The following is a 22,407-nucleotide window of genomic DNA, read 5'->3' on the forward strand; positions in this document are numbered from 1 at the left end:
CATTCTAATCATTTCTCTGATATTCCCTCACACACAGGTCTTAAAAAATATCTTTAATGCAAGTGAATTTCATATATTAACTGCTTCTTTGGCTTTCTCAGACTATTGCCTGAAGGGCCCTATCCTAATTTTTTATTCAAGTCACTTTTTAGGTCCCCAAAGATATTAATGGTGCAAGATGAAGCATTAAAAGCCTTACCCTTTAAAGTTATTTCCTAAAATATTACCTAAATATTCCTCTACAGTGTATTCAATTTCCAGATTTTTTTCTGATTTTTTTTTCTATTTAATTTATATTTGTCAGAGTTAATCATCTATGTTGATGGTAGAAGAGACCCTACAGTAAATAAAGTTATAACAACCCCTGTAACACTCATTCCTTACCTCTGAGGTATTTGCATGCAGTCATATCACTCTTTATAGTCTTTCCTTTCAGCAGCAGCATAGTATATTAAATTGTCTTAATTTCTTCTCATATGTCACAGCCTCTAATCCCTCTCGCTGGATTTTTTTCTAGGTTTATAAAAGTTCTTTCCATACTGTGCATATTCACAGAAGATTCAAAGTGCAGTAGCAGCAACAGGCTACAGCTTATTGGGACCTATAAAGGTTCATATGTTCATTCTCATTTAAATTCACTGAAGAATGGCAGTTACATTTTGCTGAAGCAACACACTGGAAAATAAAGTCTTATCTGCCAGCCACAGTGTCCATGATTCTTTTCTGCTCTTCCTGCACAGAGAGTTCTCTGATAGGGCAGAGGTACAAAATCAGGTAATCATTCTGCCTGGCATCCACCCAATGCATTTTTACATAAGATCCATCTAAATCCATTCTTGTGCATAGAGACTTTTGTTTTTCCTGAAAACAGTTATCCTTGCCACTGAAAAGCAAAAAGAACACTTGCAAAAGCAATCTTCATATATTTTTTCCCCTTTTTCCAGTTTCTTGACAATACTTAAGAGTCCAAAACTTGATTTCTGGCACCATTACATACATGACCAAAAATAAAGTTAGTAACAAAAAAGACATAATTATCCCTACAAACTCTTCCCTTCTGCTTACAGTGTTATTGTGAGGCTGGATGGGGTGGTTTAGAATATGGCAGATACCAAAAGCAGTATTGCACATGAAAAGAACTGAGGCAAATAACCCCCAGAGATACTAAGGATGTTTCAAGGCAAAAAAGAAATCACCAGCAGCTGTCCTCCATGAAGCAAGGCCCAGGCAATTGCAAGGCTGTTTAACCTGTGTGATCGGCTGACATCACTGCTCAAAATACTACAGCTGCAGGTTAAGGCAAAACTAGAGAGTTCTTTGTCACCCGCCAGATATGAAATTTGCCAGCACTAGCTTGCAGCAGTGCTTGGTAATTTCTGATTCATCCATCAGAAGGATGTAGGACAGTACTGAGTCGTAACACTTCCTCTGTAATTGTGGTCTTATCTATAAACAAGCTAACTTCAGATGCCTCGACAATGTAATTGCAACTTGTCTACAGATTTTCCTGCACAAAGAAATAGAGAGGCTTACAGGGCTGTGTTGATGGCACTTGCTAAAAGTCGTATGTCAACTAAGAAACTTAATCTTACTTTAGCAGTACAGCTAGAAAATTGAACATTTTAATAGAAAATTTGATTGCAGTAAATACCAGAATTGGACCATGAGGTGGTTTAAAACCAGCTGGGAATTAAACTCAAAAGAAGCTGCTCCCCTTCCCTATGCCCTCCATCCGGTGAGAGAGGGACAAAGGCAGAGACCATGGCTTGAGACGATAATTTATTGAAAACAAACAGAAATGGAATAAGAAATGCCCAGTAGAAGCAACAATATTAATAACAAAAGAGATGATGATTTACAGACAAAAAGGTGTTCACCACCTTGACTCAGTTCTGCATGGCTGACGAGACAAAAACCAAGATAGCAGCCATTCCCGCACCTCGCCAGTGCCATGCAGTTATTCCCAAGACAAAGACAAGATGGTGAGTGCTCTCTGAAGTTGGCATTCCCTGAGCCTGAGACAACAAAAACAACGAAGAACACCTCCCCAGAAAAACAGATTATCCTCATTGCAACCACTCTGCTCCTCTGGGCTTGGCTCCTTTCAGCTCCACTCAGCTCTGCTCGGTCTAAGCTGTGATCTTCTGTGAGCTGAGAAGGGATGGGCAGCAGTGGGAGAGGAACAGACTTCAGTGTTGGTCCTGGCAACTTCCCTGAGGAAGAAAGGGAACAAAATTATGCACCTGTGGTGTAGAGTCACATTTTTCTTCCCCTGAGCCCACACCCCCAGCGATGATGTGGACAGTATAGAATAGCAATTAAGCCATGCCCACACAGTTCTAGGCCCTACCCCTTTCTGCAGCCAGGACAGGCCATGTCCCTGTAAAGCATCTGTTAAGACAAAGTGCGTTTGCTAATGATGTCCAGCACACGTAGAGTTTCTTATTTAACCCATATTACAGTCCTTTTGTTCAATTCCTGGTTTTAGTCACCTGAGTTTCCTGAGTAGCGTGAAAATATGACGACTTTATAGTAGGAATAAGGATTGTAATTTATCTCCCTTAAAAATTAACTTTAAAGGTAGTTAGTGCAATTATTTATGATCCTATTTGTGTTTGACTTTTTTTGGGGAACAAAGAAACCTTTACAGATGCAACAAGGCAGAAAGCAACTAGTGAAATGAAAGCTTTATTCTGTACAAATAAGTTTCTACTTTTCATGGCTAGTTCATAAACAGAAAACACTATATGTTATTTTACTTGTAAAAGTCACTAAAAAGTGCTACACTATTCTTTTTACCATCTTACTTCTCACTTAAAAGTTTAACATCAGTAGTTCAGAAGCAGTGTCCCCCTTGTACTGCTTTTTTTTACCATATTCATTTAGCCATGTCTCTGGTTATTTCCGCCAGTCCTGATTGAAATGTATTTTCAACTCCATTATTCACCATTTTTAGCAGCTTAATCTCAACAATGCATTCAGTATGAACTGGTTTTCCTAACACTCTTGTTTGCTTCCTGTGCTACCACATGCTTTGATTGATGCCCTGATGGTCTGTCAGGCTCTTTTCCTTTTCCCATTCTTTTCTGTATGTACTGTATATGCTTCACTGTCATGTCTCAACTCTTTAATTAACTCTCTCTCTAGTTCTCCCACATTCATCCTTTGTTGTTTGTTCTTAGTGGATTGTTTTACTTTTCTGTCTTTATTGTGAGTTTGTCCACTCTGAATGTATCTGTTTGTTCCTTAATATTTCTGGTCATGGGATTTGGGCCATTTGTAATATCTAACATAATGAAGTGTATGCACAATTAAATGAAAGTATTGTGAACACCACATCAACTCCAGTGACAGTCCAATATTTACCTCATAATTCTTTATGGATTTGGGCTCACTGCCTCCCATCATACACATTCCCTGTACAGATAAAATTTTGCATTTCTAATTATTTATCTTTTAAAGGCTTTGAAGAGAAAGGAATAATCAGATTAATCCTGTCCTTCTCCTATCCTCTCTTGTACAGGGGACGAGGATGGGTTATTTTCAAAAGGGAACTGCTCACTGCCTAAAACTTCTTCCTCAAACTGTGTTACAACTTTTCCTAGCTTAATTTACTGATCAAGAAGTAAAACCTAACAATTATACCAAGAATCAGAAATTGCATAAACCGGAACCATGGAGTTAATTTCTTCTTTGGGAATCAATTAGTTTTAGTTAATCTATAGCTTGAAAGGAATCTTTCATATAAGTTCCTAGAACCCTGGGTTTGAGCAATAGGAAAATTGCATAAGAGAGATGTTCACCTCATACTTTGCTCCAATTATGGAAACAGCTACAGTTCAATGGTATTTTACAGATTTAGTTTCAGCATGGTTTTATCTCAGTAATGCCACTCTGTTCTACAGGTGAGCCTGCTTTGTGCCCATCATCAAAGGCTTTTTGTAAGGAGATAATGGCTAAAACTAGAGAAGTTAATATGCTGCAGTAATAAAGCTGAGAACTCACTACAATGCATGAAGAACTAAATGTCCCTGTCCTGTGGCATCTATTTTAAATGAGTAAATCAAGGAAAACGTCATGCTTTGAAACTCCTGCCATTCTGTTTACACACGGCTGCCATTACAGAGTTCTCTTTCATTACTTGAACTTCATGTTTTCATTCAATATTTCTTGGGAAAAAAAATCACTTAACGTCTATCTATTAATAAACATATACATTATTTTATTTAAGGAATGGGAGGGAAAAGGAAGAGACAGTGAAAATCTGAGTGGGAATAGTTTTTCTAACCTTCATTAATTTTTATTGGGTTTTTTATTTGCAAAAAGGAATGAGAACTATATTTTGTGAAATACTATACAAGCAGGTCCAGTTTCTGTCCTCTGCTCATTTTGCTTAGGGCTAACATTCATTCTGGATGAAATATGACTACAAAGTTATTTTGGGCTAGGTTTTTCCAATTTTTATATCTCTAAAATACTTATTCCAAATAATGGAGCATTTACTAGGGAAAATGATAGGTCTTTAAGATTAACAGGGTTAAAAATTTAGCTTATGACTAAATCCTTTAACAACAGAAGGAAGTCATAGTCAGCTGTGATTATGAAGTCTATCTGGATTTAGATTTTTTTTATCTAGGCAGAACTTGTATTGCATATAGCAGCAGGTACGCATACAGTTTTTGTAGATCTGAAGTCTATTTATGTGTGAGTTTAAAATAGCTAATACAAAAATGGATGTGGACACATAAGATATTTAAAATAAATGAATAAATATTTAGTACAAATTATTGAAAACAATTATTTAATTAGAAGTGTTTTAAAAACCTTTGTTCCTGTTTTACAGAAATGGCCAAAAAAAGGTAATTGCCACAAATGATCCGGATATAAACATGAATGTTTATGTTTAAGGCAACATTTTAATTCAGCTTAATGAGAAGCCTCAGCAATGTGCCTGTGGTTCGCCCAGCCAGGAGGAAGCATCTTCTCTCCCCAGGCTGGAAAGTGAAACATGATATGTGTTCCATATTGTTCACTTCAGACACATGCACAGCCAAAGTCGTTACCAGTACGAAAGAATTGCACAGTAATGCTCTTCAAATTCTTCCTCAGATCTTGGATAAAGGCCAGATGCCCAACTCAATTGAAGTCCTTCACAGAAAGCCTCTGAGATCACTTACTTCTAACACTGTCATTTAGGATGGAAAAAAGGAAGCATTTCTTACTAGAGAAGGATTTTTTCCAAGGTATGATTTTAAAAAATGAAAGTGGTCAACATGGGGGAAAAAAATAGGTTTGTTTTAAATATCAAATTAAGGACTGTTATTCAGCAGGGTCTATTTTAAGGGACTATTGATCTTTACAGGCTTGTGTTTATGTGGCAACAGTTGTTTTCTCTTCCAGGATGTGTTAAGTAATTTCAGTTAATCCTAATTATTAAGTAATCTTAGATCTCTAAAGGCTTGTACATTTGGTTTGGTTCTTAAAGTCAACACCTTTTTTATGATGAGTTAAAATAGATAAAAAGGCACTTACTGCGACATTGAAAGTATTCCTGTTCAGGTAACATCCAGGTAGTTAATCCAGGACTCTAGATAAGCTTTGAAAATTGTGATTGGGATAAATAAGAGCCCTGAAAGACCACATTCTGATATGGTGTATGATCCAAAATTAATCCAGATTGAAGATGTTCAACATTTGCAAAAAAGTCATGGCCCTGGGAGGATATAAGAAAGATAGAGAAACAAAAATGAAAACTCTGTCAAATTCTTCTAATCAAAATTTTGAATTCTTAGGCACCAGAAAAAAAAACATAAGCAAAAGATTTCTGTGGCTTTCTTAACTATATAGTGTGGTATAGAAACTATTTTTTAAAATATTTTAACAAAGAATTCTGTCTTAAACTTCTTATTTTTCAGCAAAGACTAACAGCTGGAGAATCTACATATGTGTACACTCCTGTCACTTTTATAAATTGCTTTTCAAATAATTTATAGCTGGTACATGTTGCTACAGAAGTTCTCATTAAATTGCCTTTGGGTCAAACTGTTAAATTAATTTTTATATATATTTTTAGTGAGAATATCCATACTTTTAAAGCTGAAATGTCATGAGGAGAAATATTTGTCTGAGATTTAATGTGTATAGCAATATCCTGACTTTTCCTTAGCATTCAGGAAAGGACTGGAAGATCTACCCAGATATATAATTATTTAAACCCTCTATAATTTGTGCATATACAAAAAGCATATGGAATTTATACCTACAATGTTTAAGAAGAATGTTGTCCCTTTTTTTTCTGTCTGATAACTAAAATACTGGCTGAATAACTTTATTTGATCCAAAGCTTTTCACTCTAGAAAATCAAAATAGAATTATTGAATATGGTGTCAATAAACAATTTGAGATGCATAGCATATATTTTTATGACTCAGTGAGAATATTTTATAACTACTATAACTCATTTTATTACAAAAATTGATTGGAAAGAGTTTTTTATATATCTATCAACACTGATATCAATATATATCCTTCACATTTATATGTATGAGAGTGTGTGTGTGTGTGTGTGTATATATATATATATATATAAAATTTGCATTTAGTTAAAGTACTCAAACTCTTGAAACGTGAGTATATCATTAGTTCAGTTATATTTAGAACAAAAATTATAGGTCTTGGAAAGGAATGTCATGCAGCATAGTACAAAAACCATATTTAAATGTGTTACTTTTACAGATATGAATGTACATAAGGAGATAAGAACACAAATCCTTGATCAGACAAATTTCTAGAGTCTGGACTATGTTTTTGAAAGTGGTCAGTCAAGTGGCAGAAGAATAGCATGAGTATTGGTGATACACCCAAAGTACCCAATTTCTGACAAATTGCACTTTAAGTAGAGACTAATATTTTTCCTTTTTTAAATTTAATAACCCTTGAGGACTTTGGCACCATAAATTGGCTTAATCACTTTTTAAAATTCAATTGCACTTTGAGTATCTGTAGCATTTCAACAATGACTTTGACTATAAAATTTTATTCATGTAAAAAGATTTTTTTGTTGTTTATTTGTTCTTATTCCTACCTAAATAGCTAATCTTTATATGAGTTACTAACTGTGGACACAGTAAAGGAACTGGAGACTGATGCTGGCACTTCTGCATGTTTTATTTCATAGCTAAGTGCAGGTACAGTGTCATTAAAATCAACTGGTGCTGTAAGTCTCAATATCTTCATAAAGGAATGCATTGATGTCATCCTGCCTCTTCCATGCATTCATAAAGTGAGATAATAATGATTGTTTACTACACCCCCTGGAAGCCAGGTATGAAGCAGTCATTAACTTTATAGCAAGAAAATAATGACTAGCTTAGTTATAAGGAAAACTGAAAACCATATAAAGAGCTGCAGGAACTAGAATAGAGGGAAGGTGCAGAATTTTTTCACTGAGGTCCACAGGAAAATGGTAGGGAAAAAGCTAAGAGGCATTTTCTTGGCATAGCTATGCCAGAACACAGAGATTGCCTCAGTCACCCCACAGGTTTTAATTCCATAGATTTGTTTCATAACGTCTTCTAGTAAGCTCAAGTTGTTCTTTTTCATGCTCTTTAAAAATCAGCAGTAAAAGAGTTTTGATAGTGTACTTTGATATTCCAGAAACCCAGTGAGGTGCCTACAGAAAGGGAAAATAATTTTGTATTAAATTAATAAGGATTATCTATAACATTTTTCACAACTGTGTAATTAAAAACCTGATGTGTGTTCACTCAGCATGGAATAAAAAAACTTGGTCCTAAATATCTCAGCAAAAAACTAGAATTAGCATCTAGTACAAAATTAAATGGGGGCAAATATAAATTGTTGTTGTTACTTTACTACTATAAAATTGGAAAAAAAAAGTCAGATTCCAAGGGGTAAACATGACGTATGGATATCAGGGAGATGCATAAAGGAAAAATATGTTTGAATGAAGGTAGAGATTGGGAAAACTTCATAAGTACTTACCTTGTGCCGTTGTAACCAATGTTCCTCTTATGTAAATGGAATAAAGAATGACATTCCTGGTTAAGGAAAGCAACTCTACACATCCTTTGCCTTAAATTCACACCCAGACACTTGTTGTTTTACACTCACTTTTTTGGCAGTGTGGTTACATAGTCCATATGTGCTCACCTGCTTTGAGGCCTTCAGTTATATATGGTTTTAAAAAATTTGAAATGACCCATGACAGTTTCTTTACCAAGCAAATGTAATCTTTGCTCAATAATCTCACAATTAGTATCTTTAGTAATCATCATAATATTTCAATACGTAGAAAAGCAGCAGTCCACAATAAAACAGTTCTCTTCATTGATATTTCACAGTTCTGTATTTTCAATAAGAAATTTAACACTAAATTAGTAGCTAATGCTCAGAGGACACCTTTTTATAATATGCTGTACCTTTTTTTAAATATGCTTAAGTGATAAAAGCAATCAGTTAATATTAGAAATGGAATTGTCCAACTCCCACCTTCACCGAGCTCAGGTAAAAGTGAGCAAGTCTTCTGGGCAAGTTAATTCTGCAGGCATCCAAAGGAGAGAAGGTAACAAAGATTATAAATCAGGCACACTTTATACTATATATTGAGTAATTCAGATATTTTTATACACTAAGGCTAATGAATCCATTATTTTGGCCCCTGAGATTGGCAGTTTTATACAATCACCTAAAAATGATTAATAGATACAGTCCTAGTGTCTGTGATCAGAAACTTACATCATTATTGTTAGAGCAAAATGTTTAACTGCTGCTAATTTGGCTAAAATTATATGAAACTTGCAAGCAAAATGTATGTTTTAGTTACAAGTGAAAATGTTCAATTGCCCATGAGCTATGGTCATGCACCTCAAAAAAATAAGTATATTGAAAGTTGAAGAGCAATTGTTACATCAGCATAGTAGTAAGAGAGCAAAAACATTTTTTTCGTCTGGAAACAGAACTTATGTATTGTAAAATCACATTAACCTCTAGGCAATTTATTAAACATACATATTTTAATATCTTAATTGCAGGGTGGATAACTGGCTATTTAGGAAGAAGATAAATGTTGTGGCAGACAAATAAATGTAACAATACAAATAAGGTGGGGGTATGGTGAAACCCATTTTTCTGTATGACAAGTAAATTCAAAGTAAGCTTATGTACCTGATTCTGGAATTATAGATGCTAAGATCAGTTCACTGATGAGTCCTAAGTACTGCTAGTAGAAAGCCCACACAGCTTCCATTCTTGCTCTGATATTAAACTGTTATTGACATCCCAAATGGCACACAAGACAGGATGAAAACTGGCACTTTTTTCTCCTGCCTCCACACTTGTTTAGTCTTGAAATGGATTTCAGGTACAGAGTGGTTTTAAAATCCCTTGAGCCAGAAAGTTCAGAAAAGAAATATTGAGTTTTATTTTAAGCTACAAGGAAAAGATTTAAAATCAAAAAAATAAAACCAAGAAAATTCAGTATGAATTTTCAGCTTGTCTGAAGATTTACGTTTAAGCATATACACTTATGGTCCAGCCTTGTAAACTACAGCTGCACTCACAAATCCCCAATCAATACCAGCTCACATGTCTAATGGAATAATAAAATGACAATGCAGTGAATCTCTTTTTTTTTTTTCTGTTTTAATGCACTGGAAAAGTTTTTACTTCCTAGCATGAAGGACAGAACTTACTATCTTATAAAAACTTATATAAACTTATATTCCTAAAAATCAATCTCACCTCACATCAGATGTTTTTAAGCTCCTCTTGTTCTCAACCAACCATAATCACTCTGTGTCTCTGACTGTTTTTGTGGGACACTGGGGATTGCTTTGGCCCCAATGGCTTAGTGTTTTAACTTGCATAGAGCTGATTCTGGGTGAAACTGTGGTGAAAATGCCTTCTAAAGTAGAAAATGCCTCTTTTCCCTTTTAAAAGTTTTGTAGTCAGTGCAATTGCTGAGATGATTGTGCTGTAGGAGGGCTAAAAATTGAGAAAATAAGCATCATTATGGGACTACAAGCATCAAAATCTCCTTGGGGATGGTCAGTACTATAAAATGGGTGCAGTAAAAGTGGCTTTGACTCCTTAGTTATTCTTAGTGCAAAAATACTCATTTTTCTCTTTTCTAAACAGTCAAGTTCATTGGAGACTTTTCTCTTTATTTCTTCTCCTCTTTTCTGCCATTATCAGCTTCATGGAAGTAATGATTACACTGACATTGCAGACGCAAAGAACATACATAACAGATAATCCAAATATCTTATAAACTCTGGTGTAAGTACATGGTATTGCACTTATTTCAGAGGAATAATGCAGGTTACCTAACATAGAATTAGTTCAATCCCTTCCTACAATGACTGTGTAGAAACCAAAACCTCAGTAGGATCAGTGAAAAGACTCTCAGGGTTTATGTACTGAACACATGATTTTGCTAAAAGCATCTATCAAATTTATGAAATACTACATCAGAGACAGCAGAGAAAAATTAGTTGTTAATGATCATTTTTCAGTCTTACTTAACGCATATGTTTTTTTCTGGTATCCCTTGCTCCAATCTGTCTGCTAGCCTGATTTGCCTGGGCACAAAACAAAATATTTTTTTCCCTTTCTTTACTTTATGCCAATGTATTGTACATACTTCTTAATGATAAATGCAGCTACATTTTAATAGCATATGAATTGAAGAAGAAAAAAGCCAGACCATTAAGGGTGTGTTAAACTCAGATACAGACGGATGATATAACTAAACCCTGTAACTAGGCACTGAATCTAAGGACAACAAGGAAACCAATTTATTCTGTATTTACTTTGTGCAAGCTTTGCCCTCATCTGCTGTGAAGAAAATTATTCCATGTAAATACTGTCATGCAGGTATATTTGCAAGCAAAAGTTGAGGCTGAAAAGAAATTCTACCATAACATCAAAGTAATGTGGTGTTACAGAAAAAATATTTTAAGTCTTGAGCACAAACTCTAAAGACTGTAGAATCTTTTTAAACTATAAATTTTAAAATTGTAAAATACTTATTTTAACCTTCATAGTTTAATCACAAAACTGTGGGTTTAACTGCATTTGTACAGTTTAACATATTAAGATGTTAGCCATGAGATTTAAACTTGTAAAAGTAACTAAAATGCTGTAAGATACTCTTTTTATGTTCTGTCTACTTGACATTTCTTGGGATGCCATGAAAAGATAGAGCTTTTCAGCTATACCAGATGTGATTAAAATTTCTTTTTTTCATTGGAGGGAAATATGTAAATGGGTAAAAACCCTGGGTTCCCCCAACCATTATCTTGACAGAACACATCTGTCTCCAGCAGCCTTATTTCAATGTAAGCATATAGACACATTTGTATACTTATTTTCCTCATCTGTCTAGATTCCAATTGTTAGATTTCTTGTAAATGGAAAGTTAGGAAGTAAATATTTAGCCTTCTGCATAATATTTTTCCCCTGGTTTCACAGAAATTCAGGAACAATTGCTTCTTTCAAATGTCTCTCATATCCCATTTACCAAAATTTGTCCACTTAAGCAGCTTTCAGGAAAGATGGTGACCATCAGCAGTGTGAAGAAATGGGGACTATTTAGTCCAACTAAAATTGAGAGGATGTTATCTTTCTCCAAAATGGTCACCAAAATGGTCGCTTTGGGCTTTTCTTCCACGAGGTGGAAAATTTAATTCAATTTCATATTTTAAGAAAAAATTTAATTCTATTTCGTATCATAATATTGTTCTTTGATATAAAAACAAAAGAATATTTCAGCATGGCCCAGAACTATTTAAGCAGTGCTTAGTTCTACAGCTCTGTGTTATCCTATCACTAATATAAATAAAACTGTACAATTTTAACAAGCTTCCTTTTGTTTCTAAATCATATAATTGAACATAAATTAAGTATATGTGACAGCACAGATTATGGTCTAGCTTTTAGTGACTGCTACAACGTAAAGAAGGGGAATCTCTCTCACTACAGTACCTGAAGTATACATCTTACACAAAATCTTATGCGCAATTTGATGTAGTGGATTTACCGGTTATCAGTATGTTCATCGGTGTCAGACTGGAAAAAGGTTAGTGGAATGAAACTTAAATACCTGTAATGATATATTTCCAAATAATTTCTTAGTATAATTTTTGGCCTGGGCCCGTTACTTCCTAAAAAAATTCTAGGCATGGTTCAGAGGTTAGAAGAAATATGCTGGTTGCAGACTAAGATAATTTCATAGTGTGGATGTAGTCAATTTCTGCCAGCTGAACTCAGAACTGGAGAAAAACTCTGGCACTGCTCTGATTCATATAAATATAGCTATGAATAAATATTAATAACCCCTTTTTCCTGTACTTTTAAAAACTGAAAAAGAATATAGTCAAAGTGTATTCTTGGTACAGTGGCACCTTGATTTTAAGGGCAAGTCTTAGCAATGTCTGAAAATGCTGAGAACTGCCTTGGTATGAATTGCAAGCAATCAGAAATGACCCTTCTTCACAAATATACCTGGTATGGTGTAAGATGATGTAAAGTCCATGTCCTTGCTAGGCAAGTTTATTTGAAAGGGGCTTAAGGTACTACTTTTTCCTGAGCAGTGCAAAGGAGAACTCAGCAAAAGTTCTCATGAGGTTGAAAAAGCCCAGACCTTACTGACAAGCTTTAGATTATCACAAACTTGGTAAAATTTAAAGCAAACATTCAATTGAGATAAAGCATTTCACAAAGCACTGACTTAGCAAACTCTAACCCATCCAACCTTAAATTACCCATTATAAGCGTAGGAAATTATAAATAGAAAAAGAGAGAAAGAGAGGAAAAGAGAGAGAAAAGCAAGATATAGCTATCGCCTTGGATCCAGTATGGTGTCTGTTGCCATAAAATCCAAGGACAATAGGGATGTGACCACGTGAGTGTCTGTGCAGTGGTTTTTATCTGCTCTGGCCTCCTGTGGGATGTGGAGCAGTGCACATCCCCCAGCACGGAACTTGCCCTACCCACTCACACACGCACACACTTTGGTTGTTTTGAGCAAGTAATCATTTCTTCCAGTCTCTCACAGAAGATAAGAGGGAAAATTTCTCTGAACAGACTTTCATTTAAGTATTACCCCATTACATGCTTTTTGTATCTTTTTAACAGGGGCTCTTGGGACCATTATTTTGTACAGCAGCATAACAATGTTTTTTCCACTGGCTGGGACCATTATTTTGTGGTACTGCATTGAGAAATGTAGTGGTGTCTTTTCCAGTTTTCACAACACCTTGAGATTTCTAAAATTCTGAACCCATCCTCTTCATTCATGTCAAGCAACATATTTTTGTTATTATAAGTAAGCAGAACTTAATATTGGCCATGTGGGAATATGTTTGGGTTTTTGTTTGTTGGGGTTTTTTTTCCCTAATCCCCAAATACTTTGTTATCAGTTGTACAGCAGCATAACAATGTTTTTTCCACTGGGAAAAACCAGCATTTACAGTGATTGCTAGACAGATCTTTGTTTTGTACCTCGTAGTATTTTATTTTTGTAAAGACGTCATGTCCAGTACATAGCCAAACCCGCAAATCCAGTCTGACCCTGCACCGAGGTTAGTCAGATGCTCTGAAATAAAGAGGACTGGAAATCACTGAAACCCTGTGATAGAACATGGCAAAGACAGGGTTGCTGTCTCTATTTTGAGTCTGAGGCATGGAGCAAAGGACATGTCAGGCTCTGTCAGAACAAAGATAAATAGATGGGTAAGGTAAAGTGTAACAGCCAAAACTCTTGATGTGCAAATCAACATCTTTGGCTACTTAAAATTGCTGTTTGCAGGGAGTGTGGGGGGGGGAGATTGTTTTCAGTTGTGCTACCTGCAGTACACAGAGACACCCTCGGAATGACTCTGTGGGACACTGCTGATCCCTTAGGCTGGTAGTAAAATGTGAACATTGGTTTCAGTCACTGTGCTTTCACACAGGCAAGCTGCCCATCACAGGGGGCAGAGGATGGCTGACTGGCTCCACTATTTATAGTTTCCCTGGACTACAAATAAAAATCACAGTAAAATTCTTACACTGAAACCCTTTTACTGCACCCAATTCTTCTGTACGTGGAAGATTTTTCAACTTTTTTTGAAATGGAGAAGGTTAGAAATGGGCACATAACAAAGTTATTTTTTCTTCCCAATCTTTAATCATAACAATGGACAGATTACTGATCTTTAACCTTGAGTGTGTTAGTTTTCTAATGCTCACCTGTTTTTTTTTTTCTGTTCCCATGTCCTATTAAACAGTTACTTTATAAAACAATGATTTCAGAAGAAAAGAAAGTAATGACTTTGAAAGGCACCCTTCAAAATGGTTTCATTCCCACTGAATTCAGAAAGTGTTTTTGTCCCAGAAGATCTGAACAGTGCCGTAGGCTGACACAATTTGTTTTAAAGTTACTGATTATCCAAAACAGTTCCTTGACAAGAAGGAAGGGATTTACCCTCCTGTCTTTCTTTGCGCTGTGCCCACAATAGAACCCTTCTCTCTTCACCTTTGATCCAACCTTTTGGGAGAATTTTTTTTTTTTGGTTCTTTTCTGCTGTGTGATTTATCTGACACCTCCCTCTGTGCTCTCCTCACACCACATACAAATCCAATACTGACAAGCCAGCACAGTTTAAATTATTCACGCTTCAGTGTACGTGAGCTGCAGCGCAACAATCAGCCAAGCAATCATTCCTTTCATTGCTCTGTTCTGAACTTATTGACAAAAAATTGCAAGAGGAAACATAGAATCCTGTGTTGCTAATGAAAGCCTGAGTCTGAGCAAAAAATTTCCATATAAGCAAACAAACAAAAAAACCTTAGCAAGAATTATAATAAATGTATGAATACATTAATAAACAAAAAAATAATATTAAAAGACTGTGTAACAATTATTCAGCGTTATTTTGCCTATCTGATATGATAGCATAATTACAAGAAAATCAAAATCTCTGTTGTTTTTTAACAAGTTCCAACATTGTCATAGCAAGATCATTTAATTGACTTCTGGTATACCTGTCAGCAGTGAAATCAAACTAGTAGGGACTGTAAAGGAGGTCAGGAAACAATTGTATCACTTGTGTTGTTTCTTAGAAGAAACAGAAATTTCCCCTTTCCCCCTTCCTCTTCCCCAGTTTTATAATTGCTTTTTTTTTCCCTAGAAAGCCACTGGCAAGGAAAACTCTGTTAATGGCTTCAGGGCTACAGCTTGAAGTTAAAGGTAATGCAGATATTCATAAACAGTTATATGGGACTAATTCCTCCAGAAATTTTAAAAGCTGAAGTTTAGTCCTTTTACAAGAAATGTACAGTTTTAGTAGCTTCTCTCTGTGTTTCAGGATTACAAGGAAGTGGCAGCTGCTGATTGTCCTACCTTCAAAGAGTAAAATCACACACTGAGCACCTGGTAGGGCTGTTCAATTTTCTCTCTTACAGAGTGTTCAGCCCAGACAGACAGCACAGGACTGCTAACAATTCCTTCTCCCCTTTCTAACCCTACATTAGATCCCTGTCAGGTCTTCTTGACAGCCTTTTAGAAGTAGAAGCGATCAAACTCACTCAAATGCATATAAAGTATTTTAAAGTAACAAGTCATTCAAAAATTATCATTCAACATTTTCAGAAAATAAAGATTCTGTTGGTGTAAAATGATGCTGCTTTCAAGAACTTTCATTCACTGCTATTTCAGGAATCAGGAGGGAAGGATGGGTGACGGGGAGGTTATTTTCAAGCCGTTTGACTTGCTGTCTTTAAGAAAACAAAGGTATTGAATAAATGACTGTCTTTCATGTGAACAAAGCTAGTTTTGGAAATTCTTCTATTCAGGTTTAGATTTCCATGCTAAATTCCATGGAATAGTATGCCAGAAGTCTAATCTGAGTACTGCCCAAGTTTTCCCTGAAGACCAGATATCAAGTACCAGACACAGGCCTAAATAGTCTTTTATGTATAGACACAGGGAAGCATGAATCACATTTTCTGGAGTCTGAGAGCACAATCTAAGCGGCTACACAGCCAAAGGGTTTTATATTTTCCCACTAGATCTGAGCACTTCTGACTGAGGCACTGTTTGGCATCAGAAGGAAATACTTCTGATCCATATATTTGTAGTTAACAAATATGTCAGTGGATTCTCTTGCTTGGACACAGATCAGTTCTTCCAGGAATGACCCTCATGAGAATAGAAAGCTTGCTTCAAAAGAACCAAGTCATATACTAGAAGCCATCTGACTTTGGCAACATGGAGCACCTCTTAACGTGGAAAAACAGTTTCTCTGCTCCTAAGAGCAAAGTTAGTTCATTTCAACTTAGCTCCATACTGCTTCCTGGGAAGCATAAGTTATTTCCAGCTGTGCTAGATGCCAACAGTAGCTATTCTAAGTTGGTTCTGATGTATTTTCATGGGCCTAAGTCTTTCCATTTCAGGGGAAGTAGGTGTTCTAAACCATCTGGTGAGAGAATCTGATAATGATGGTTTAAATTCTTCTCTTAGGCACCCACAAATTATCATACAATTATCATAAAGTATTTATTGGTTATATTACCATCCACATTGTTCTGACCTCTTTCCAAGCTGATCCTATCTGAAGGGTATTATTCCTTTGTAAGCAAATGAGAGACAGTGAATCAATGGTGTTGCACTCAGGATGTATCTGACCCATTTTTCACTGTGACTGTTACCATCATGAATCCATTTCAGTTCTGCTAAACAGAGAGTAGAATGCACATTTTCTAGAAGCACTCAGGAAAGCATGGGAAATCATCCTTCTATCTTGATTGTCTGAGAGATCTGTCAGTAGCATGAGACCCATTTATGAGATGCAATATCCCAGGAAACTGGAGTATGTTGCATAAGGGAAATAAGTGCAAGCTAAGATTCAACACTATTTGCTTAATCTGGTCACAATTTCTTTACATTTCTATCTGTGGAGAAGATTGCTTTGAAAAGGATTTTGTAGATACTTGAGTCAGTCCCTGACAGATACATCATACATGTATAAAATCTCAGGATATTTTGCAAAAGGAACTGAGAGAGGTAGGATGAATGTGTTGATACTCACCAAACAAGACATCTAAAAATGACGTTTCCTGTCTAAATAGTCATGTAAAAGCTGTTCCTAATCTTTGTATAGCAAGAACCTAGAAGATTATTGAGACCTTGTTAGATTGAGGCAGGTCCAGAGTTCACTTCCCCCTACTCATCTTAGACAACATCTTAGCTCTCCTCCTGTCTGTTTTAAAAATTGTCTTAAAATGATTTTGAGAGATAACTAGGCTGGAGATTCTGTTTCCCATAGGGGAAAAAGAGCCAAGGCATGAGGATTCCCACTTGTTAAATACTTGAAGTGCATAGTGCTCTCTATCTCTCACACACATCCCTCAAAGCATGCAAAGATTCAGTATTATCCTACATATTTATCTGAAAATTATGTGATTTATGTGATGTAATTTACATTCATATTTACGGGTGAGGTGAGCAAAACCTAAGAGTCTTATGTGTCTTCCTTTTCACTCAAATATAAAGTGCCTTATAGCAATTTTGGTTTATTTCTATAGCTACTTATAAAATGGTCCTTATTAACATGTGATTCATGATAGAAAAAGTAACTTAGGGAATGCAAATATTTTTTTTCTATAAGTATAAATAAACAAGATCTGTGGTATAACACTGGGGTACTATCCTAACAGAGTGACAATGCTGTAAGCCATCTATGCCAGCAGATGTAGACTGGATCCTGTCTGAATCAAGCGTCCTTTGAGTTCACACAGGCTTGTTGTTGGGAAAACCTGGTGGTTGTATACCAGATGCATATAACCCGCTGATTATCAACAAAAAGAAGGGGAAAAGAGGAAGGACTAAGATGACAATATACAGACTTCTTATGCCTGAAATAATTCTAAAGAGTAGTCAAAAACCTCAGCTCGGAAATGCCAGTCACCGTCACCAAAAAAAAAATAAAAACAACCAAATGCCACTTGAGAGAAAAAAATAAATATCAGCTTATCTTCTGAAAGTGACAAAAGTGAAAAAGTACAACAGAGTAAATATCAAACACACCCCACAGAAAAAATTGTTCTATTCCAAAGCTCTGTTGCCCAAATCAGTGGGTAATATGGGATTTCCTAGCAGAACAAATTGTTTTAGTATGAACACAATTGAGCAGGTGGGTCAAATTACTATATTGGGCAGCTGAAGTACAGAAAACAATCTGATCTTAACTCCAGAAGAACAAACATGCCAATATGTTGGTTGAGTCAGCAGTGCTTTGGACATGTGCTTGAATGGCAAGTTAAAACACATGGCAGAAATCTAGGCAATTTTGTTGGTCCAAATATTTACTAATATTTTAAGTCATAAAAAAATCAAAATTACCTATAGAACACTTTTTGTTCTTATTGGAAATGTTCCTTTTTTTCTTATTTGTATAGTCTAGACACTGTGCTCTAAGACTAAGAGGTCAAGAGCCATATTTTCAAACTTTTCCGGCAACCTATTAATTTATTAATGAAAACTGAGTCACATGAACCCAGGCTTCAGAAAAACTCTGAATGGTGAACAGCTCTACATAGAGTACTGTAACTTACTCCCCTAGACATCAGCAGAACCATATCGGTGTACATCCACAGAACAGTTTGACATTGCACACGTAAGTGCAAAGATATGACTGGAATGATTTTAGAAGAGAGCTGGAACAGGGAAGGTAAAGAATTTTGGCTATATCTGCAATACTAAAGAAAATAATCCCAGGCCCTCCTCTTTTGTCCCCAGCTGTCACAACTTGGCTGTGTCCATTCTGTGAAGCCTCTTAGTCCCCTCCCCAGCAATCTGGATGCATTTCAGATATGTATTTAGCCTGTGCCAGGCCCCTGTATTACATCTGGGAAATAATTTCAAGAGTGTTACTCTGCCAAAGTGAAAGGCCGGGTAGGGATTATTGCAACAATCAAATAAGGAGCATAAGCAACTGAGTTCTGGTGCCTGCATAAGAGGAATATTAATGCAGTTCTACCCTGGCTAAGATCTGCAGATAATGCTATTGTAGCTCATATAGCTAATGATGCTCTAATCATCTGTGGAGCAAAGCAAAGAGAGGAAACCAAACTACAATGTGGAGATGGTGAAGGAGAGAGAAAGGATGGGAATTGACTCATATGGAAAGGGAAAATGCTGATTCTGCTGAGCCACTGCTGTCATTATTTGCTTCTGCTCTCCCATCTGGCTGTCAGGGAAGAACAGAAAAGTTCAGTCTGCGCGTGAACAGTATTCACTAATTGCTTAAAAGCTCAGGGTTAAAAGGCTTTAGTAAGAGGCCAGGGGTTCTTTGGGGGACCTGAAACTGAGGAGCATCTTTGGGAACAGAAGAAAAACATGAGTTGATAAAATGGAGATCCTGAAAATATAAGGGAGCAATGAAGATGGTACAGACTTTAGGACTGAGGAGTTAAAATTCAGATGTGAGCAGTAGTTATTTGAGTTTTGGAGGGCTAAAGGGGCATTGAGACACAGTCAGAAGGCTCATTCAGGAAAGAAGAGGAAAACAAAGAGTTCAGGGGAGTGAGGAAAGATGCTAAAGATGCTAGTTGTGCCTAAGAGTTCTTAAAAGAATTCATTATATAAAAGAACTCTCCCACAGTTTGGAATTTCTTCCTGTCAGGACCTAGATGTGTAGATCTTTCCTACCAGTAATATTCTACACAGACAGACTGACCAGTCTGATAATCTCCATGCTTTCAACACAGATGATAGAAGGTTCAGCCAGGGGCCTGGATGATATTTTGAAGACAAGGGCAAAACTGTGTTTTCATTACTCTGGTACTCTGGTCCTTCTCTGCTGGTTTGGGGGAGGTGTGTGTGGGATTTTTAAAACAAAACAAAACAAACACATTATATTTCATGTCCTGAAGAAAAATAAGCATAGTAAAAAAAAAAAAAAAATAGAAAGGATTATTTTCATTGCTTGCAAATGTTAGTATATAAAAACATGGGAATAGTGAAACAGTCAAATCAATTTGAAATGCTTGGCTGCAAAAGTTATTTTCAAGCTGGATATACAAGAACCCAATCCCTAATCTCCTGACAAACTCTCTCCTGACATGGGCAAGAATATGCTTTCATCAATATAGAAAGCTTTCACTGAAATACTTGAAAGAAAGATCTGGATCCAAGCAGTAAAGGAAAATTGTAATGTGTACATTCAATGCAGTCTTAAATGGGCTCCCACAAGTCCTCATGGGTATTTAAATAAAAGCTAGATATTTTTATAACTGCCTGTATGGTCAAACAAAGCCACCTTCACAAAGCCACAGTTCACTGCCCAGATGGGATCAAATTATACAGCTTTTTCAATAGGACTAACTCTACCTACAATCCAAACCAGGATAGTGCAATCCAGTTCTGGTCCCAAAGTAAATGTGTTAGAAGTGCAGGAATACGCCTACAGGCTAGTAAGCCACCTGAGAGACAGAATACATTAACACTCTACACAGTCATGTCATGTCAGTGCACGCAAATTTATCTAAATGGTATCAGCACCAGTTTTGTCCCATGCCCCAGTGCTTTGGGACACTGGGGAACTGACCTATGACTATCAGCACGTAACAGTCTAAACAAACTGCATAGGATTTTTCTTATCTAGTTTGGGCACCTAAAAATTTGTTTTGGTCAGTAGTAATTTCCAGGGATGATTCAACACACATATTTAGGAGCCTAAGGTAATTAGTTTGGACTGTAACAGCTAATGCTTAGCTACCTAAATTAGATTAAACTCAGTATGTAACTGCAAATATCTTTTGAATATAAAACAGTTTCTTGCCCTTATAATAGCTACACTTTCATCTGAAAAGCCAGTGCTTTTTCTTTCTGAAGGAATAATCACTTAATATGTATTGTAATGAATTTTTAATGGGGCTGAATGAATAGGGAGGAAAAAAAAGGAGAGCTTTAGAATTATCCCATAGTACATAATACTATTTTGTAGAGTCGTTCTCTTCAGGGTGAGAATCTGACTCAGGTCAGATAGTGCTTGGCCTCTCTAAGGAAGACTGCCACTATACCATGGTGTCAATCAAGGTGATTTTTACTGAGCATATTCTTTGGGAACTGCAGCTCATTTCCTCAGAACTGAAGTAAGGCTGGAAAATCATTTTTTTGCTCCATCACATTAAAAGAACAGTCTGTTAGGATGGCCAAAGATATCTTTGAATTGGTGATCTACCAGTAAAATTGTAGTGAAAAGTCATTGTGCCAATGGAAGAGCAGAAATTTTTAACTACAGGCTTTGAAAATTAAGAACTGTGTGAGGAAAAGTTGTAAATCTGTGGATACCTAATAACATGAAACAAGGAATATCTGGCTTCTATAAGGCTCTCTGTCTACTTTTCAGGTATCCTCAAAATGCAGCTCATGTTGCTGAAATCAGCTAAAAGAGGGTTCCACGGGGTAAGATAAGGACAGGCATTACTGAAAATACACATTAACCTATACTGATTGATCCCATCTGCTTACGAGAAAAATGTTCTTCTGGTTTTGCATCCTTCACAGGAAAATATTGGCTTTGATTCCCTATCTTCTCTTGTATAAATAGTATGCTCACGTAATAGTTCCAAATGTAACTATTTATAATGGTGACATGAATTAGGTAGAGAAATGTCAATGACTGCTGCTTGTAACAAAAAAAAGTAAAATTGCGTATCAACTCCCTGTGACAAGCAATATCACAAATGGCATGTCCTGAAAAAAGAGAGGATGTACTGAAGTAACTTTTTAGGGCTGTGCATGGTAGATTAGACGTGAAGTTCCACTTAACATTAACTGAAATTATATGCTTAAGCTACCACAAGTGATGTTAAGATTTCTTTCTGTGCTATACGGCAAAAGCCATTGATTTCCACTAAAAAATAAAGCTCCACAGTCAAAGAAGTAGATGCAGAATGTACTCCTGTGTTGTCAACAGTCACAGATTGTGAGCACCAAAACAGTCACAGTTAAAGAGAAAGGAAAAACTAGCTTTCTCAAGCATGGCTATAACACCTTTTACTCACAGTTTACTATCACTTACAATTTAGTTAGTGCTCTAACTAAATTCCCAGCCTTCAAGTAACATCTAAGTCCTCATCAGGCCTTTTCAGTTCTTTAGATATAGATATGGGACTAAACTGCAGAAACTAATAGTATACCAGTGATAAATTATGAAGGCCTTTTTATTAATAACCAGCCTTGTTGCAGTGGGGATACTGCAACATGCATATATCAAACCAGGAGTCCCGTGGAAAGGAAATATATAGGACAGACAGATTCTTGATAGCTGTTTCAGAGAGATGTTTATTTCTCCAGCTGCATGGCCGGGGCTCTGCCGAGGAACTGTTCCAGTCACG

At 36.2% G+C, this 22,407-nt stretch overlaps 1 long non-coding RNA gene across 1 annotated transcript; it reads right to left on the reverse strand.

The window, feature by feature from the left end:
• Positions 1–1,764: 1,764 nt before the first annotated feature.
• LOC108449263 lies at positions 1,765–6,456 on the reverse strand. Its single transcript, XR_001865411.1, has 2 exons — positions 5,533–6,456; positions 1,765–2,213 (listed from the first exon to the last, which is right to left on the reverse strand). It is a non-coding gene; the product is annotated as an uncharacterized LOC108449263 (long non-coding RNA).
• Positions 6,457–22,407: the final 15,951 nt, after the last annotated feature.

The sequence above is a fragment of the Corvus brachyrhynchos genome, unplaced genomic scaffold (genome assembly GCF_000691975.1).
Source record: "Corvus brachyrhynchos isolate BGI_N302 unplaced genomic scaffold, ASM69197v1 scaffold116, whole genome shotgun sequence".
Lineage (NCBI taxonomy): Eukaryota > Metazoa > Chordata > Aves > Passeriformes > Corvidae > Corvus > Corvus brachyrhynchos.